The following is an 18,857-nucleotide window of genomic DNA, read 5'->3' as shown; positions in this document are numbered from 1 at the left end:
TTCCAAATCTTAAGGAGTGCCTGGCTTAGGACTAAAGTAACAAAGTACCTATGACAATCCCAAAATTAGATTCTTCAGCTATATCACTCAAAACAGTAACCAATTCAAAATAAATATTGCTCTTTTCTCTGGTTCAATTAGCCAATGGTTTGACTGGACTCATTTTTCAGAATGAATTTATGGTATTTGCAACAATATGGGTCATATCCCCTGACCAAACTGAGCCTGGCCTCCGAGAATAAATGAGCATTTTGCTTAGTCAGACTGGCAAGTAAAGGGAGCACGAAAAATGTAACATGCATATGTGGCATTTAATTGTGATATGCCTTCCCTGTTAACTAAATAAAAACATCATTTAAAACCCCCTCTTAAAAAATATTAGTAACAAAGGATCAGAGTTCAGATCCCATACGTCTTGGATCTCAACCAACATCTTTTAATTAAACCTGGGGCACAGCCACACTAGAAGCAATTAGTATTTTCAAATAAAGCAGCTCTTTCTCTCAGATGCGAAGCTTTAAAGATTCATGTTGTGTATTGTACTTACTTCAGTAAGAAAAACAACAGAGACCTTTACACATCCAATACATAAAAGGTTTAAAGAAAGGGATTCTCTGTGAGCTAGTTAACCAGAAATTAGGTATATTAGAATATACCATTCTCTAAGCATTTTTAGGGAATTAGGATATTTCTACCTTGTGTCTTTCTTTGTGAGCCCTCAAAAAATGCAGTAATAGACTGTTCTTAAAAATATGATATATCTCTTCTGAGGTGAAAAAATAGTTTTAAGGAAATCTATGAATTTAATTTTTTAATATGATTCCACAGCAAACACCGTGGGCGACCTTGAGTTTAGTATTCTAAAAACAAAGCAACAATAGAGATGACCCCTCACGCAGCATCTACAATTCGGAAAGTTCCTGCCCACCATCCATGTTAGGTTATTCCTGAAATCTAGGAGGTAGCCAAGGAGGTAGGACCAGCTCCACTCTTCAGATGAGAACTGGAGGCTCTGAGCGGCATGGACGGGGAGGGAACGTTTGTATTGTTCTCTGGGACCTGACCAGCACAGTGACTAACTACTGAAAGCAATTCACAGTCAGAAAACAGAGAAGTGCCATAAGATAGGATGTGCTAAGTGCTGCTGGGCGTAAGAGGAGAGCCGGTGCTGCTGGCTGCGGGGTCCGGCCAGGCAAGCTTCCCTGCGGGGCGGGGGGCAGGATGATGCTCGAGCTGGGAAGGCAGGAATCTGAGTGACGCGCTTAAGGTCCGGAGCCTGGAAGACAAGAAAGATGTGGAGTTACGGAGGAGACGAAAGAACTTTACGGTGGGAGTCAGAACATGCCGGGGCTCCAGAAGGTGGTTTTCGGGCGAGACTGACTAGGCACCCGAACAAAGAAGATCCCGAGTGTCCCAGGACCTCAAGGTAACAGGGGGCCCTCTGGCTGGCATGATCGGAAGAAAGGCCACAGATTAAAGACGGCAGCATGGCCCCAGACTCAGGCCCACTTGCCTGGATCCAGTAAGAGCGAGCACACACAACGGAGAAAAGCCAAATCCCTCTTTCATTCCGTCGTGGAGCCTGCGGAAATTTCCTGGAGGTTCCATGAGATCTGCTCTATCTCATTTTCTCATTTCAAGTTTTGCATTAATTTCAACCTGCTCAAGACATTAAAGCACTAGAGAGTTAAAACATTCTAGGAGGTCTCCTTTCAAATCTCGTGCCAAGGCTTCCAGCCGGCTTTTCCATATTTAATCAAAAGCACTCGGACGCCTGCTTTCAAAGAAGTGAGCGCCACGCGCCCTGCCCACCAGCGGGAGGCTGAGGCCCTTCAAAGCGCTGGGCCAATCAGCCTCAGCCAATCGGCAGAGCTCAGAAGCTGGGGCGCTTCGCAGGCGAGGACTGAATGCGGAGTCAGGGGTCCGCGGCCCACACACTGAACACAGCCACTTGGTGGGCGCTGGAGCCCTCTGTGGCTTAGGGAAAGCAAGAGGAGGCTCTTCCTTCGCTCCCTCCTTACTGTCTTCTAACCTAATTGACAGAAAGCCCACAGAAGTGCAGTAAAAATTCCTCTCAAGCCGATAGGTGAAAATGTGGGTTTTTTTTTTTTTTTTAAGGTGCACAAGGAAATGAAGGGCATGAGGCTGGCATGACCTCAATTTAAGGAAACAGTAACTCCTGCTCGGGACAAAGGAGGCAGAGTAGAAATGCGGGACACAGAGCAGGTGGGTGAGGTCATCAGATTTCATGTGTCAGGAAGGAAATTCACGAGTATAGCAATCCAGCTTTTTAATTATGAATGGGGTCTGTTTAATTCTCCAAATTTACTACTATTTCCTGAGCTGGGTATGTTTCTGAATTGAATATACCGGCAAGTCATTTCCTGTCCTTGGGCCGCGAGCTCTAGAGATGACCCCTCACACGATGACACCAGCTTGGGACGTGCCCCCGAAGGTCTGACCTGCTCCTGCCAAAGACCCAAGTCCCAGCGGCCGTGCAGGCTCTTGGACATTTCAGAATGGTGAACGTTACAGTTCTTGCGATTATCACGAGCTATTGTCCCGGGAGTTAAGACGTGAATAAGAGAATGCTTCTGTATTCTCATAATAAATGCAGGGAGCTGAGAAATCTTTCTCTTGCAACTCTAAAGCAGAATTAGGACATTAAAGAGGGAAGCCCTGTGGTGGCCTTTCTGATTATCCAGTAATAACCTTGCTCGGTAGCTCCTGGGGGAGACAAGTGTTTTCTGTAAATTTAGTTGTTGTCTGCTTAGAACGTAAGTCCTAGTGGATGAGTCTGTTTTCTAGTATAGAGAATAATACGAGGATTATATGTATCTCATTTCCTATAGTCCCCAGAACAGCCCCAGTACATGCGTGCTGATGGGTAATAAAGTACAATTCCAAATGACAAAATCCTTACAACCAGATCAGGTTTTCCCATAAAGAGCATTTTTCTCTCTGGTGCTTGTTTGTAATCCATCATGCCATAGGATGAACCAGCACCTTAAAAATATCTTACGTCTTAGAAAAACAACAATACTGACATACAAATATTTAAATAAATCTGTGCTCGCAACCCAATGAACTCATTTCAGAAGACTAATAAATTCTCAGGTAGAGAAGTTTACATCTGTATATGAACGTGAATAAGGAAACAGAAAGACTTGGGAAGAAGAAAAATAGAAATAGTTTATACTTTTTCCAACTAACTTATTTTTTTGCTATAGCAAAAAGAATAGCAATACTTCACTGAGTCTCGTCGTCCTAACTCCTTGCTCGTAAGAGAGGCAGAGAGGGAGTGATTATTTTTAACATATTTACTTTGATTAACTTACATCATATTTACATTTATTATTAACACATATTTTATTATTTTTAGACCTCAAGCACAAAGCCAGTGAGGGAAATAATATCAAAATGAACACAAAAGATGCCAAGTGACAGGGATTTTAAAAGGTACACCTGCCGACAGGGGCAAATATCCTATAAAAGCCTGGAGGTGACCTACAGTGGGAAATGCACCAGACCAGAGGCCGGGGAGGGAAACAGGTAGCAGGCCGTAGAGAGCTTTGCCACGAAGGCGGGCACCCTCACGGCCCTGACCTAGGCCTCAGTTTCCCGTTCTGCAAAACTGGACCGGACAACCTGAAATCTACTTTCCGGCCCCCAGTGTGCACGGCTTCCACGGAGAATGAAGTGTGCACCCTTCCTCGCTGGGCGACGCGGATCCACACAGATGCTCGCGCCAGACTCACATCCCCACGTCCCCCCACATTTATCTGCGTCTGATTATCAAGCTGCAGACTGGACCAGTGCCAAACGGCAACTCCTGTTACGATTTCGAACCGCCTCCCACATAAAAAAGAAAACCATCTCTCTTCCTAGCCAGTGAGTGTCCTCTAAGCCAGAGAGGCCCTTTCTAAAATCCTCAAGGATGGGACGCCTGGGTGGCCCAGTCGTTAAGCGTCTGCCCTCGGCTCAGGTCATGATGCCAGGGTCCTGGGATCGAGCCCCGCGTCGGGCTCCCTGCTCCGCGGGAAGCCTGCTTCTCCCTCTCCCACTCCCCCTGCTTGTGTTCCCTCTCTCGCTGTGTCTCTCTCTCTGTCAAATAAATAAAATCTTTAAAAAAAATAAAAATAAAAAAATAAAATCCTCAAGGACGTAACCAACGGGAAGGGTCTGGTGTGTGGAGGAGTCAGGGCCCACCCTCACAACTGCCGGGAAAGCCACTGACCCAGTGCAGGAAAAGTATGGCCCCTGGACCCCCCGGTTCTTGTCATGGGGCACACCTGCTTCTTTGGGGATCATTGTAAGCAAGAATATTGTGTTGCTACTGACACAGGCAAGAAAGACATGTTCGTGCATTTCCCAGTGTAAAGTGAGTTTTCAAATGGCCCAGTCAAAGTAAAATGACATTTTCCATTCATAGGAAGGGAGGGGAGAGGAAGCGCTCCATCTCTTTAGGGGCCCAGACCACACGTTGGGTAGGAGCCTCCTTAACCCACTGGCCAGCACGCTGGCTGTGGGCACGCCTAGTTCCAAGAGAGGCTGTAAGGAGTCCTTAGCGGGTACCTGGTTTCCTGAATGAACCTCGGGATTATGCCAGCGGCGGGAAGGGGAGAGTGAGTATCAGGGCCACCACGCAGGGCCTGCTACGCACCATTTGTGGACATCGGCCCCTTCCCATGCCTGTGACTCTGAAAGCCGGGGTCTGGCTCATCCTCTCGTCAGCCCTAGGGCCCTTCCACAGTACGGATTAACGTTACAGTGTCTCTGAACGGAGAGAACGTTATAAATCTCCTCTGTGTAGCTTGAGGAGGTGAGTAGCAAACAAACAGTCCCGATGGTCATCACCAGGGAGCAATCGCCCCTGTCACCCTGGGAGTTTCCCTAGGACACGCTGACCCTCACCTGCACACCCCGCAGGTGCATCTCATTCCCCCCATTTCACAGGTTCTGCCGGTCAAGCCCCCGGCCCCACTGCGTCCGGGCCATCTAGGGCAGCAGAGCCTCACCCAGGAGGCTGCACTCTCACACCTGTGCCTGCAGAAAATGAAACCCACCCTCACTGTCCTAGAGACGCCAGCAAGACGAATGCTTCTTCCTCCCTGGGGAGGCCTCGCTCATCCAGCAGCATCTTGTCACAGCCCGTCGTAACCCTCCTCCAGAACGTCCACTGGAGCCCCCGCGTGGCTCATCCGCAAGCGCTGCACGTGGATGGCCTGCAGTCCCACCCTGTTGTGGGTGCACGGCGAGCGGAAGAGAGGAAGGAGCTGGGAACCAAGCATGGTGCAGACAGGGTTCCAGTCGATGCCTGCACCTGCGCTTGGACCCTGCACTTTGCTAAAATGTCAGCTTCTGTCCTAGAGCTTCTTCTACAACCATCGATGATAAATTGCGTACCAGCCACCACAGATCAGGCCACTGCCCACCCCACCCATCACCCTGGCTCTTCCCTTTGGGTATTATCAGGCAACTGGTGTTCAAAATTCAGCCGTGCAGAACGCACCCAGGAAAAAACCTCTCCCGCAGTGACTGGCTCTTGTAGCCGAATGCTGAGCCACGTAGAGACTGTCCAGGAACACAACAGCTCATCCCCAAAGTTGGCGGCTTCACCGGTGGGCACTGGAGCAGGGATGACAGCTCAGCATCAGAATTCGTCTGCATCCCCGGGTGGGGTGTCGATCAGGAGAATCAGAACCACTGCAGTACACGTGTAGTTGTGGGAGGGGAGGGAGAGGCCAGCAGAACCTGAGTTCCACGAGGCCAGGAGTCTCTGTTTTGTGCAGAGCACCTAGAACAGTGTCTGATGCCTCATGTCTCTCAGTAAAACTTGTGAAATAAATGCTGGTTCCTACATAACACAAAGATCACTAAATATCTCAGTTTGTCTTCGGGATCTGCTGTTTCCTGCAGCGGCTTTTCGTCTGCGCCGTGTCCCCACCCACCGGGGCCACCCTACCTCCTCCCTCCTCTACCCCAGTGTGAGCGCCCCAGGGAGAGTCACAACCTGCCCATCACACTCCGCTCAGGATTTTCCCAGAGCCTTCCTTCTAGAAATAATGAAAACAAATGCCATAACTTTATAGTTTGTACATCCCTTTATACATTACTTTTGATATACGTTTGCTTTTTATAAAAAATAAGGAGAGAAGGCTTAGCTTTTGGCTGCAGAATCTCCAGGTGCCAAATCCTAGTTCGCTCGCCAAGAACCATGGAGCCTCAGGAAAACCTGTTGAAATAGATTTGAACCTCAGTGTTCTCGTGTATGCTTTCAACATGAAGCTCTCTGCAGAAGGGACAAAGTCTGAGACAAGAGCAACAAAGTGGGATGAAAACATGAGGATTCTGGACAAGAGCCAGCCTGATCAGAAGGAAGAGTCTGAGACCCAGCAGCAGGAGGGGCGCTGTGGCAGGGGGCAGGCGGGGAGCCTGGGGGCAGCTCTGTCTGCACCCAGCATTGAAGGGGTCGACCAGCCGACCAGAAAGCAAGGTAGCTGGCAGGCTTCAAAAAGCTATATCTGAAGTGCCAGGTAGATTAAACACTGGGAGACCCAAATATCCCAGCAGGTGGACTAGAAAAGAATTGCACTTTACCAGCTCCACAAACAAGGGGATATATCACTCGGGTTCTGAAGAAAAAAAGTTCTGTCAAAAATGGCCACCATATATAAATAAATCATTACCATATAAAATGCCAGCAAGATAGAAATCTTCAGAGAATGTGTAATGTCAAAACATTTACATGATATGTTTGTATGTTAAAAAAAAGTTACCAAAGGGTAGGAACAGTATGAGCTCAACTTTGTAAAAACTAGGCACAAATATACATAGTTACATCAGGACCCAGGACACAAGACAGGAAGTGGCAATCTTTTGGATGGTGAAATTTTACTCTTCTTAAAAAATGTATTCTTACTTCCTATCTCGACCACGTATTAATTTCAAAACAAGAGAAACAATATGACATAAGCACTCTGTCTTTTGAGATGTCTATATTTCACTCCATTTGTAAGCCAGTAGCTGTTCTCTTAAAGAAAAGAAAGAAAGAAAGAAGAAAGAAAGAAAGAAAGAAAGAAAGAAAGAAAGAAAGAAAGAAAGAAAGAAAGAAAGAAAGAAAACAAATTTCACTGCTTGCTTTTGTTCCTCCTGACCACTGAAACCTAAGCTAAAACTCAAAACCAGAACTGATGTCTGTGTGCTCAGCAACAAAGTCCACAGGGAAAAAAGCAGGAAGATGCTTAATATGGTCGGCAGAGCCATTCGTTGGCTGTTTATAAGATCAAAAGTCATGGATTCTCCATCAGACAGGTCCTAACACTCCCCCAGGCTCTCTGCCTAGCAGATGGCAGAACAGCTTAATGCTTCCCTCTGGGATCTCAGTGTTATGGGAGGGGTGGTAGAATTCCCTTGTGGGTCTCCACAAGGTCGTCCTGCTTTGGGGGGACTCCGTGTCATCTGAAGGACACTAGCAAGAGATTCAGGTCTCCCCAGAAAAACCTCCACTGAATGACCAGTTCATGAGATGGAACTGCTTTCTTTTCATGATAGGAAAGATTAAAGATTGCTTTCAATCCATCCTTGAACTGCCCCGGTTTTCAAACATTAGTGTCTGTGTTAATTTAACATACGTTGATTGGCAACTCTGATTTGGTAGATCTGGGGTAGAACCAAGGACCACACCTTTTCCACCTGCACTCGCTCACACCACACTTTGCAAACCACTGTCGGACGCACCTGGGTTTCTTGGACCTAAGTGGAAATTGGACCAATTCTGCCTGGAATTATGCAAGAGCAGTTGAAGGGAAGGTGAATTTCGGTCTTATTTTTGTTTCCCCCTTGAAAAAAATTAATATAATATCACTATTTATTGAGCCCTTGTGTGCCAGGAACTGTGATAAACATTTTTTAATTATCTTATTTAATTCTCATGACAACCCTATGGAGCAGGAATTATTATCACATTCAGTAGATGAGAACCGAGCTCAGGAATGGTGTGCTCAAAGCTCTACAGTCACGGAGAAGCAGAGGGAAGTTTCCATTATTCTTTCTCTCTCGAAAATCCAAGGACAAGTAAGTTTATTTCCATTTTCCACTCTGCTGCTAAACTTCATTCTTGTTAATAAATGTATTTCCTCATAAACAGCAGGCTACACATTTTTCTCCTTTCCTCTCAGAAGGATATTTAAAAATGAGCAGAGAAACAGTTATCTCATCTGAGAGAAGAAAGGAGAAAACAAACAGAACATACACAGAGAAGACAGGCTTTGCACAAAAGTTCGAGGGAAAGAAGCATGAACAGAGTCTCGTCAACGAAGTGAAGATTTCTACAGACAGGTCTGGAGGAAACGGGACCCTGTCACTTGGTCATATGTGCTGGGGAAGAGTAACATGCAGTAAAGGACCTGAGCACAATTTCCAGCCTTTTCCAGCAAGCTCCTACCTGAGAGCAGTTCCTAGCTTCTCGACTCCACCGAGAACATGAAATACATCAGGGCGTGCGGTGCTCCTTGGGGAAATTCTTTTAAAATACTGAATACATCTGGGAACAAAGTAAAGCAAAGTCTCTGGAGATAGGAAGAAAATGCTTACCTAAAACTATAGATCAGGCATGTCCATGAACTGGCAGGCTCCGTAAGGGAGCATCTAAGAGGGACTTGGGACCAAAGCAGGATGAGTGACCAGTGGCACCATCTTTAAAAAACAGCAGCAGGGGCACCTGGGGGCTCAGTCAGTGAAGCATTCGACTCTCCATTTCTGCTCAGGCCATGATCCCAGGGTTGTGAGGTAGAGCCCTGCATCAGGCTCTGCACTCAGGGGGGAGTCTGCTTGGGATCTCTCTCTCCCTTTGCCCCTCCTCTCTCTCAAATAAATAAATAAGTAAATAACAGCAACAGAACACACAAATGCCTCACATAGCTATCAATGGAACTGAGGTCAGAAAAATCCACCAGCCTCAAGACAGCAATGGAAAAGCACACACACCTCCAGGAACCAGATCCCAGGGCGCTAACTTCAACACAACCTCTTCTGAACAGACCTCATTTTCACATTTCTCTGCCACGCAGCATGCAGGACCAAATCATATTCTCTTGTTCTTTGCAACCCCCCTCAACACCTCGAATTCATAACATATTCTCTTCTTGGGAATTGTAAGATGTGAGCAAGAGAGAGGCAGTTAGGACATCGAAACCCGGGAAAGGCTCACCTATAAGCTTCTTAGTTCACAAAGCAAATCAGAAAGTTAAGGTCCTGGGATTTGCTTTCCCAACAAAATCCTCTGTCACTCCACCTCACCCTCTTTGAATGTCTGTGTTTCTGTGAATGTTCCTCCCTTAGCCCAGAGCACCATTCTTCCTTACCTGGGTCCTCCTCATGAACTCCTATTCATCCCTCAGAACCCTCTCTGAAATACTCTCTAGCTTTGAAAACAGTCTAACCCATCTCATCCTCTGGGTCAGCACCAGGCCTGTGGACATGTTTCATACCTGAGCCGCAATGATTGTGTTTGTCTGCCTCCCCGTTCAGCCTATCCAGAGGTGTGTGTGTGTGTGTGTGTGTGGATGTGTGGTCATATGTGTTTTTTCCATATATCCAGCATATCCGGACATGTAGTAGGTGTTCTAAGTGCTCAGAAGTGTTTCTTGAACGAATATTGGTCAAGAAGGAATCTGGCCAAGGCCTTGGAGGATGTGGAAAAGCTGGAGAAAGCAGAACATTCAGCTTGAAAACCAGCCTGGATGCTGGAAACAGAAATTCTCAGCAGCAGTTTTGTGGACATGGAGGGCACTGTGCGTGCCCTGCAGTAACAGACTGATGACAGAGCCAAAATAATGTATGTTCTGAACAAAAGGGGAAAATGTGTTTATGATACAATATGGCTCTCACCCTCCTGATGACTCGTCCTGTTGCTGTTTCAACGCTGGGCAATTTAATTTAATTTTCTTTCCAGCTCTGTCAAGGCCTTTCATTATTTATTGGCCAGCCCTCCAGATATACTGTTGCAATGCACACATTTCCATATTGAACAATTGCATTTGGACAGGGAGAGTATTTGGATATATGCTCTTTGTTTATACAAAGATCCAATCAGCGTGTGCAGGCGAAGCAAGATGGGCATGTGTGGTCTAAGCGGCGTGTTGGAAACTGGGCCAGGTATAGGCACTTAGCTCTGAAGGCAATTTTTCCAACGCAAAGTAATCATGATGAGCCCATGGCTGGATCCAGAACGCTAAAAAATAAACATCAAATTTATGTAGTGTATTTAAGGGCTTTCATAACAGAAATTATTTATGTGTCAGGTACCATCTATCATAGGAGTGAGCATTTAGAACACTTTTAAAATGCATATTAGCTGCCTGATAGACTGACTACAATAGCCCTCCCGAAATTACTGTAGTCTATCATGTACCCAGGGAGCACTGGGTCTTTTTAAAAAAGAAAATGTATATTATGTTCTCAGTGGAGCAAACAGTGTCTCTGAGCCCTCTTGGTCGAGTCCATCAGTGCCTGTAAATCGACAGCCTTAGCTCCCTTATGAGGCACGGCCACAGCTGGAGCACAAGAATGTGATACAGCAGAACAGATCAGGCTTGGACGCCGTCACTGGCAATGGTTCGTTGCCACTTCACTTTCTTTTTTTTTATTATTATTATGTTATGTTAATCACCATACATGACATCATTAGTTCTTGATGCAGTGTTCCACGATTCACTGTTTGTGCATAACACCCAGTGCTCCACGCAGAACGTGCCCTCCTTAATACCCATCACCAGGCCAACCCATCCCCCCACCCCCCTCCCCTCTAGAACCCTCTGTTTGTTTCTCAGAGTCCATCGTCTCTCATGGTTCGTCTCCCCCTCTGATTTCCCCCCTTCATTTTTCCCTTCCTTCTCCTAATGTCCTCCATGCTGTTCCTTATGTTCCACAAATAAGTGAAACCGTATGATAATTGACTTTCTCTGCTTGACTTATTTCATTTAGCATAATCTCCAGTCCCATCCATGTTGCTCTAAAAGATGGGTATTCATCCTTTCTGATGGCTGAGTAATATCCCATTGTCTATATGGACCACACCTTCTTTATCCATTCATCTGTTGAAGGGCATCTTGGCTCTTTCCACAGTTTGGCTAATGCAGACATTGCTGCTATGAACATTGGGGTGCATGTGGCCCTTCTTTTCACTACATCTGTGTCTTTGGGGTAAATACTCAGTAGTGCAATTGCTGGGTCATAGGGTAGCTCTATTTTTAATTTTGAGGAACCTCCATACTGTTTTCCAAAGTGGCTGCACCAACTTGCATTCCCACCAACAGTATAAGAGGGCTCCCCTTTCTCCATAACCTCTCCAACATTTGTCATTTCTTGCCTTGTCAACTTTTGCCATTCTAACGTGTAAGGTGGTATCACAATGTGGTTTTGATTTGAATTTCCCTGATGGCTCGTGATGATGAACATTTTTTCATGTGTCTGTTAGCCATTTGTATGTCTTCTTTTGAGAAGTGTCTGTTTGTATCTTCTGCCCATTTTTTTACTTGATTATTTGTTTTTTGGGTGTTGAGTTTGAGAAGTTCTTTATAGATCTTGGATCTCAGCCCTTTGTCTGTAGAAGAAATAATACCTATTCTCCTGAAGCTGTTTCAAAAAAATAGAAACAGAAGGAAGGCTTCCAGTCTCATTCTATGAGACCAGCATTACCTTGATCCCCAAGCCAGGCAAAGACCCCATCAAAAAAGAGAATTTCAGACCAATATCCCTGATGAATATGGATGCCAAAATTCTCAACAAAATTCTAGCTAATAGGACTCAACAGTACATCAAAAGGATCATCCACCATGACCAAGTGGGATCGATCCCCGGGATGCAAGGGTGGTTCAACATTCACAAATCAATCAACGTGATAGAACACATTAATAAGAGGAGAGAGAAGAACGATATGGTCCTCTCAGTTGATGCAGAAAAAACATTTGACAAAATAGAGCATCCTTTCCTGATTAAAACTCTTCAGAGTATAGGAATAGAGGGAACATTCCTCAATTTCATAAAATCCATCTATGAAAAACCCACAGCAAATATCATTCTCAATGGAGAAAAGCTGAGAGCCTTTCCCTTAAGTTCAGGAACACGACAAGGATGCCCACTCTCGCCACTATTGTTCAACATAGCACAAGAAGTCCTAGCAACAGCAATCAGACAACAAAAAGAAATAAAAGTTATTCAAATTGGCAAAGAAGTCAAACTCTCTCTCTTCCCAGATGACATGATACTTTATGTGGAAAACCCAAAAGACTCCACCCCCAGATTACTAGAACTCATACAGCAATTCAGTAATGTGGCAGGACACAAAATCAATGCACAGGTGCTCCTGGGTGGCTCAGTCATTAAGCATCTGCCTTCGGCTCAGGTCCTGATCCCGGAATCCTGGGATCAAGCCTGCACCGGGCTCGCTGCTCGGTGGGAAGCCTGCCTCTCTCTCTCTCCCACTCCCCCTGCTTGTGTTCCCTCTCTCACTGTGTCTCTCTCTGTCAAATAAATAAAATCTTTAAAAAAATCAATTCACAGAAATCAGTTGCTTTCTTATACACTAGCAATGTAACTGTAGAAAGAGAAATTAGAGAATTGATTCCATTTACAATAGCACCAAAAACCATAAGATACCTTGGAATAAACCTAACCAAAGAGGTAAAGGATCTATACTCTAGGAACTACAGAACACTCATGAAAGAAATTGAAGAAGACACAAAAAGATGGAAAAACATTCCATGCTCATGGTTCGGAAGAATAAACATTGTTAAAATGTCTACGCTGCCCCGAGCAATCTATACCTTCAACACCATCCCGATCAAAATACCAATGGCATTTTTCAAAGTGCTGGAACAAACAATCCTAAAATTCGTATGGAACCAGAAAAGACCCCGAACTGCCAAGGAATTGTGAAGAAGAAAGACAAAGCTGGGGGCATCACGTTGCCTGATTTCAAGCTATATTACAAAGTTGCGATCACCAAGACAGCATGGTACTGGCACAAAAACAGACACATAGACCAATGGAACAGAATAGAGAGCCCAGATATGGACCCTCAACTCTATGGTCAAATAATCTTCGACAAAGCAGGAAAAAATATGCAATGGAAAAAAGACAGTCTCTTCAATAAATGGTGTTGGGAAAATTGGACAGCTATATACAGAAGACTGAAACTCGACCGTTCTCTTACACCATACACAAAGATAAACTCAAAATGGATAAAAGACCTCAATGTGAGACAGGAATCCATCAAAATCCTAGAGGAGAACATAGGCAGTAACCTCTTCCACCTTGGCCACAGCAAATTCTTTCTAGACACGTCTCCAAAGGCAAGGGAGACAAAGTGAGAATGAACTTTTGAGACTTCATCAAGATAAAAAGCTTCTGCACAGCAAAGGAAACAGTCAACAAAACAAAGAGGCAACCCACGGAATGGGAGAAGATATTTGCAAGTGACCACTTCACTTTTTGTCGCCAAGTTGCCATGACATTTGCCCAACTGGCCAGTTAACCGTGCTCTGCAGAGTTCCCCTAAGAGGACGCCTTCCTTAAGGGGAGGACTTCGAGCCCTGTGGACTTCGGTCCTGTCTGCCTGCAATTACCAAAGGACCCAGAAAGGATGTGAACAGACAGGTAAGAACAGGAAATGTTCCCTTTGGAACAAGTGACCTTTCCTTTGGAAAGTGATCTTTGAAGAGTCCCTGGCTGAGGGTTGGTGTGTGTGTGTATGGAATTGGGGGGAGCGGGGGGGGAACAGGAGAGGGAATAACCAATCACTGCACACAGAAGCTAGAAGCTCCTGGTTGTTTTGATTCATCCACTGGGCTGGGAGTTTCTTAAGGCAAAGCTAAAGAACTCTTGGCATGTGTTTTATGCTGAGGTAAATTTTCTAAAGGTAAAAACATTAGTACATATTTCTACAATCCTATTTCTACAGACCGATATAAAGAAGAACCATTTTTTTTCTTTTTCACGGATTTTTTTAAGAGAGAGAGAACAGGGGGAGGGGCAGAGGGAGAGAGAATCTCAAGCAGGCTCCATGCCCATCAAGGAGCCCGATGCGGGGCTTGATCTCACGACCCTGACATCATGACCCAAGCAGAAATCAAGAGTTGGACACTTAACTGACCGTGCCACCCAGGTGCCCCATGGATTTTGGGTGGTTTTTTTTTTTTTAATCAAATTCCAAAACTGTCCTTCTGTGGCCCTGAAGCATGGAACATGAACTGTAAGGTATTTGACCAGATCTGGTCTAGATGGTCTAGGCATCATGCCTGGAGAGCATTGGGGGTTGAACTAGGAAAGGAGCGTTTTTGTCTGGGGCTCTCTCGCTTCATCTGCAGGGTCTCACAGTGTGATACACACGTTCACAAGCTGGCAAGGCTGTGACTCCAAGCTCACATCCTGGAGCCTCAGGACCACACCAAGAGGCGGAAGAATCCTGTGGTTAAGAGCATGGGTGTTGGCACCAAGATGACCTAGACAGCCCAGCACCATCCACCCACTGAATGCCTTTGGGGAAGTTATTAATGGCTCCCGGTCTCAGGGCTAAAAATCGAGCCTGCCTCAGGGACCAGAGAAGAGGAAACAGGGAAATGCACGCCAGGAGTCCCAGCTCCCAGAGTCGACCTCCTTCGTACTCAGCAAGTGGCTGTGGGCCCCCATGGCAGTCACAGCTTGGGGCCATCAGACCAGAGACAATATTGAAGCATGGACTGGTTCCATCTGCCTCTAGTGGGTTCTAATTCAATCTCTGATGAGAAACAGAAAATCTCATCTTTTCCTCCATCAATTTTCTTCTTTGAAGAATGCAAGGTTACCTTGGAGGGGGTGCTAACAAAATCTGGAATGGTATTCCTAAGCCTCACATGTCATGGACACCCACATAACACACACGATCATGTGTATTATTATTGTTGTTTGCTAATAAAAAAGTAAAGCATCGTATCATAAACTAAGGCTAATAAACAGATGCCTGTTGTTGTCAGAAGGTCATCGTGAATGGGTGTGCAACTATTGGTCTGATGTGAGCCTGCAAAGGGACAGGTGTTGAACCATTTCTTTTTATTTTTTTCCTTAAAAAGGTATTTTTTTGGGCTTTTATTTATTTTTTTATTATCATAATTCAATTAGCCAGCATATAGTATGTCGTTAGTTTTTGATGGAACCACTTCTTTCTAGATGGAGATTTGCTGTTAGTCTTCGGGAGACATGTAGATATTTTCTTTGAATTAATTATGTTCTTTAAACCTTCACTAAGAAATATCGGGTATTATGCATTTTAATAAATAACAGCACGATGACTGACATCTTGGACTTTAGAGACAGACAGACATTTCCAGTTTAGACTTTACCACTGACCAACACCAGCTTCACATACTGAGCTTCAGTTTCCCTGTCTGTGACCCTGGAGTTTTACCTCGTGGGACAGAGTTATACACATAGCCCTTCACCCAGCCCCTGGCAGACAGTAAACCCCCACTGAAAGGTAGCCACGAATGTTGTTAGTCCTATCACAAAGTAAATAATTAAATTTAATATAAATGGAAAGCTAGCACTGGAAGGAGATGGGTACAGACTGCAATTTTTACAACATTCCAGTACACTTTAGAACATGTTTTTAACAAACAAACAGACAGATTGGGGGAGATTTATGCAAAGGAAACAGAAACATATTATATAATGATATATAATATGTAACTGTATGTTATATTAATTAATTATTATAATTATATGTATATAATTATATATATATTATAATTAATATGTAAGTTGGACCACCATATTTAACAAAGGAAATTGTTTAAGAATACTGCATGAGGAAGGAAATACAAGACGGTATGTACCCTGATGACATGTTAGCTAGTAACTCAGCTGTGGTTGACGAGCATGCTCTCTGTGAAATGCGGTGGGTAAACCATGGATGGGCTGCATTCCTTGGGTTCTAAAAGCCCAGTGGCCATCGCACTACAAAGTCACCCACTAAATTACTCACTCATTCACTCAACCAAACAACCAGTATTTATTTACAACAACGGTTGCCAAACATCAGGGGAAGTTACAAGGTGATGGTAGAGACTTGCGCTGGGCGTGGCCTCACTCTGGGGAAGTGAGAACACACTGCTTCTTACATTTGCACACTACACGTCCCCCTCTACCCAAAGCTCATTGTCCTGAGGCCGATGCAGCCTTCTCCAGATGTTCAATAGAACTGTCTGACACGGCCACTCCCACGTGTCAGGTCACCTGGAGACCGGCATCTCCCCACCAGACACATGTTCTTCTGAGCCTTGCTTCTTCCCTGTCTTCCCAGCCTCATTCAATGGCAGCATCATCTGTCCACATGCACTAGGAACCTACACATCACCCCAGACTGCTCCCTGTATGTCAGCACATAAATCTACTCACTGCCAAGACGTGCAGGTTTACCTCCTAAAATAGCTCCCATATCCATCAATTTCTCTTTATTTCCACCATCCCTAGTCCAACCTGCCATCACGTCCCACTGGGCCATTCCAAAGCTTCCTGACTTATTTTTATATCCATTCTGCCCTCTCTCTGATAGATGGATGGATAGATAGTTAGATAGATAGATAGATGTAGCTACAGATACATATATAGAGAGAGAGGTAGAGGGATCTTTGTATACATCTAGCTGCCTCTGTATTTATATATCAAATCAACTAGAGGGAAATTTTCAAACAAGTATATGTCATTCATCTCGCTAATGACCCCAATTGCTTTTAGGGTAAAGACAAAAATCCTTTTAATTTTCAGTCCCCCCAAGGCACTATTCTCCCTTCCATCTGTCGGGATTCTCTACTTACTCCTTCTACTCTGTTAGCTCACCCTCATCCGCACCCATCAGATCTCAACTCAAAGGCCGCTTCCTCCATGACCTTCCTTCTTGACCATATTGAGAAATCTCCGTCTCACTCCATTGCACTAGTCACAGACTGCAGTTAGGCATTTGTTACGGACATTATCTGATTGGTGTCTTCCTACCTTGCTTCAGAAAGAGTCTGAGCGTTAGGACTAATAGGGTTTTATTTAATAATCGCACTAGTTTCAGGACACGGATCCTATAAGTAACCCCAACCCCTCCCTCCAAAAATGATGAACACTTTTAAAGGTGAGAATTGATCCAATGGAATGTTTTTGAGTATGATAAGTGGTCACTTTATCAAAAAATGATTTTAGCCTAATTGACTTGGACTTCCAGATCCAAGGTTTTCCTTGCATAGAGAAGTTGCCCATTGTTATCTATCCTGTAAATAAACACACTGATGATAAAGCCAGTTCTATTATTTGCTAAATGAGTCATTTATGGGAAGCTGCAGGAGCCTCTTACAGTGTTTACCTCTTAGAGTCTGAGGACTGGAAATAATATGCAAAATTCCTAGCACAGTGCTTGGCTCAGAATAGGGATTCAATAAAGATTAGCCATTATTGAAACTTCCTAGTTAGTCTTTATTCTAAATAAGCCATTCCAAATACCACTTTACCATTAAATGTCTACTAAGCTAAATAATATTGAAAGGAAAATATGGGAAAATTCCACTTTCTTTCCAAAAATGCAAATTAAAAGCAACCATTAAAAGACAAATAATTTTCACACACACACACACACTATATATATATATGCCAGTTAAAGGAACCAGATGAAAGAATTCACAGATGGTATTTTTAACCATATGCAGAAATGACAGTGTGAGGGTGGGTATGTACTCTCCAACAGTTTCCAAAATGGGAAAAGCTATCAACAAAATGAGATGGGGAGATAAAGGAAATATGATATTATTGTGGAAATGGTCAATTTATGGGTTTCCTGACATTTCATGTGAGTTTGGAGAATTACTAGTATGTTGGTGAAAATGCATAACAGCAGGGGAACAAACCTGAAAAATGTTGTTTGCGTACTGTTTGACAACATAATATTTCAGGGGGCAAAGGGGACATTTCAGCCACATTGGGAAACAATGCCATTACTGTGACAGTCTTCAGTCACCCTGCTTAAGCACTGTGCTCACGTCTATCAGCCACCACGATGAGCAGTGGGGGTGCCGCCTGGTTGTGCTTCTAGAAGACAGTACATTTCTTTTCTCAAAACAAAAAACACTAGCAGCTTTATGACTTAAGTCTAAACCATTAGGTCGGTTACCAAAAAAATTACATTTTTCAAAATAACAAGTTAGGAACTCTGCAAATCAACTGACCTACAGTCTCAAAATGTTCATTGTGAAAGACAGAGAAGCCAAGCAGCTGTTCCAGATTAACAGAGAGCAGAAATGTGAGAGCTCATGCCGTGCATGGTCCTCAACTGGATTGTTTTAAGTCAGCCATGAGGACATTATTGGATCGACTGGGGGAATACATTAAATTGTTGTATGAGAAAATTGCTGAATCTCCCGTCTGATAGAATAATACTCTCCCAAAGAGATTTTCAAGCCCTAATCCTCAGAACCTGTGAATGTGCTGGATTGCACGGCCAGGGGGAAGGATAGATGCTCTATCACTGACATTAACAGGGGCTGGTTTCCTGGACCACCCAGGTGGACCCAGTGTGATCCCAGGAGAGTCAGTGCTAGAGTCAGGTGCTTCAGGAAGGACTCCATCAGCCACTATGGCTTTGAAGACGGAAGGGGCCCTGAGCCAAGGGATGCAGGCAGTCTCCAGAAGCTGGAAAGGTGAGAATGTGGATTCCCTCCTGGAGCCTCTGGAAAGAGGGCAGCTCAACTGACACCATAATTCACAAAAACTGACACCATAATAGTGTCATAACTGAAACTCATCTCAGACTTTTCATGTCCAGAAATGCAAAATAATGAATT

This window comes from Callorhinus ursinus, unplaced genomic scaffold (assembly GCF_003265705.2).
Source record: "Callorhinus ursinus isolate GAN/ISIS: 27379988/994484 unplaced genomic scaffold, GSC_fseal_2.0 scaffold10, whole genome shotgun sequence".
Taxonomy (NCBI): Eukaryota; Metazoa; Chordata; class Mammalia; order Carnivora; family Otariidae; genus Callorhinus; species Callorhinus ursinus.
The sequence above is the reverse complement of the archived record's forward strand: the minus strand, read 5'-3'. Positions refer to the sequence as shown.